At 44.8% G+C, this 2,832-nt stretch overlaps 1 pseudogene; it reads left to right on the plus strand.

Moving 5' to 3' along the window:
- Window positions 1-1,858: 1,858 nt before the first annotated feature.
- LOC105507891 lies at window positions 1,859-2,591 on the plus strand (annotated as a pseudogene).
- The last annotated feature ends 241 nt before the right edge of the window (window positions 2,592-2,832 follow it).

The following is a 2,832-nucleotide window of genomic DNA, read 5'->3' on the forward strand; positions in this document are numbered from 1 at the left end:
GAGTCTCGCTCTGTCACCCAGGCTGGAGTGCAGTGGCCGGATCTCAGCTCACTGCAAGCTCCGCCTCCCGGGTTTACGCCATTCTCCGGCCTCAGACTCTCGAGTAACTGGGACTCAAGGCGCCGCCACCACGCCCGGCTAGTTTTTTGTATTTTTTAGTAGAGACGGGGTTTCACCGTGTTAGCCAGGATGGTCTCGATCTCCTGACCTCGTGATCTGCCCGTCTCGGCCTCCCAAAGTGCTGGGATTACAGGCTTGAGCCACCGCGCCCGGCCTCTACTACTTTTTAATACATCCTTCCAGTGTATCATTATGCAGATATAAACAAAAATCAATATACTTCTGTGGTTGTCAGAATAATGGCCTCCCAAAAATGTCCGTGTGCTAATCCCCAAAACCTATTTGTTACTTTATGTGGAATAAGGACTTTGCAGATGTGACTGAACTGAGGATCTTGAGATTGGAGATTATTCTGGATTACCCCAGTGGGCCCAATGTAACCACGGGGACCTTCTAAGGGGGAGGCAGGAGGGTCAGAGTCCAAAAAAAAGAGAACTTGGCAGATGCTATACTGTCGGTTTTGAAGATGGAGGAAGGGGCTGCGAACCAAGGAATGCAGGCAGCCTCTAGAAGCTAACAAGGCAAGGAAATGGATTATTTCCTAGAGCCTCCAGGAAGGCAGCGTTCCTTAGACTTCAGACCTCCAGAACTAGCAGTGAATAAATTTGTGTTATTTTAAACCACTAAGTTAGTAGTAGTTTGTTACAGAAACCACAGGAAATGAAGACAACTATTTCCACTTTTTCTTTTTCTTTTTTTTAACTGTTATTTGAGGTTCAGGGATGCATGTGCAGGTTTGTTATACAGGTAAACTCGTGATATGGGGGTTTGTTGTACCGATTATTTCGTCACCCAGGTACTAAGCCTAATACCCAGTAGTTATTTTTTCTGATCCTTTCCCTCCTTCCGCCCTCTGCCCTCAAGTAGGCCCCAGTGTGTGTTGTTCCCCTCTTTGTGTCCATGTGTTCTCATCATTTAGCTCCCACTTATACATGAAAACATATAGTATTTGGTTTTCTGTTTCTGCATTAGTTTGCTAAAGATAATGGCTTCCAGCTCCATCCATGTTCCCACAAAAACATTATCTCTTTCTTTTTATGGCTGCATAGTACTCCATGGTGTGTATGTACCATATTTCCACTGTTCACAATAGCAAAGATATGGAATCCACTTTTTTCTTAAATGAAAGTTAGCATGCCCTGTATAGGGTAACCCAAAAGCCTTGGTGGAACTTTAGGCATTAATAACTTCAGAATTATAAATGCTACAAACATCACTTGGAAGTTTTATTATATAAATCTCTTTTACGCTTACTTAGTTTTGTGAATTTTAAATAGCACATTTTATTTTTTGTTTCAGTATCTCTGATCAAAGAAAACAATAATGAAACAAAAACACTAAGTTTAAAATTTATTATTCCAAATTCACAAGACTAAGTGAATAAGAAATGTATACAAGGCTGAGCATGTTGGCTCACGCCTGTAAGCCCAGCAATTTGGGAGACTGAGGTAGGTGGATTGTTTGAGCTCAGGAGTTTGAGACCAGCCTAGCAACATGACAAAACCCTGTCTCTACCCCCCCAAAAAAGAAAATTAGCCAGGTGTGGTAGTACATGCCTGTGGGTTCCAGCTACTTCGGAGATGGAGGTAGGAGGGTTGCTTGAGCCCAGGAGGTTGAGGCTGCAGTGAGCTGTGATGGCACTACTGCACTCCAGCCTGGGCAACAGAGACCCTGTCTCAAAAACAAAAAAAAAAATAAAAGCTCTTTCCTTGCCTAACGCATTCATGGTTGTGGTCCCAAGAAGCATCTGAAGCGGGCAGCAGCTCCATAGCATTTGATGCTGGATAAATTGACCCGTGTGTTTGCTCCTCATCGATCCACCCATCCCTACAAGCTAAGAGAGTGTCTCTCCCTCATCTTTTCCCAAAGAGCAGACTTAAGTATGTCAGACACGAGATGAAGTAAAGAAGATTGGCATGCACAGTTTCATTAAGATCAATGGCAAAGTCTGAACTAATGTAACCTACCCTGCTGGATTCATGGATGTCATGAGCACTGACAAGATGGCAGAGAATTTCCCTCTGATCTGTGACACCAAGGCTCCCTTTCCTGTACATGATATTGCACCGGAGGAGGCCAAGTACAAGCTGTGCAAAGTGAGAAAAATTTTTGTGGACACGAAAGGAACCCCTCATCTGGTGACTCATGATGCTCGCACCATCTGCTACCCTGATCCCCTCATCCAGGTGAATGACACCGTTCAGATTGATTTGGAGAATGGCAAGATTACTGGTTGCATCAAGCTCAACACTGGAAACCTGTGTATGGTGACTGGCGGTGCTAACCTGGGAAGAATTGGTGTGGTCACCAACAGAGAGAGGCACCCTGGTTCTTTTGATGTGGTTCATGGGAAAGATGCCAACAGCAACCTCGACAAACCCTGGATTTCTCTTCCCCAAGGAAAGGGTATGCACTTCACCATTGCTGAAGAGACAGACAAGAGACTGGTGACCAAACAGAGCAGTGGGTGAAATGGTCTCTGAGCGACATGTTAGATCTTTGTACGTAATTAAAAATAATACGGGCCAGGTGCAGTGGCTCAAGTCTGTAATCCCAAAACTTTGGGAGGCCAAAGGGAGTGGATCATCTGAGGTCAGGAGTTTGAGACCAGCCTGGCCAACATGGCAAAACCCCATCTCTACTAAAAATACAAAAATTAGCCAGGCATGGTGGCTTGTGCCTGTAATCCCAGCTACTTGGGAGGCTGCGGCA

Source organism: Colobus angolensis, unplaced genomic scaffold, assembly GCF_000951035.1.
Source record: "Colobus angolensis palliatus isolate OR3802 unplaced genomic scaffold, Cang.pa_1.0 Scaffold155, whole genome shotgun sequence".
Lineage (NCBI taxonomy): Eukaryota > Metazoa > Chordata > Mammalia > Primates > Cercopithecidae > Colobus > Colobus angolensis.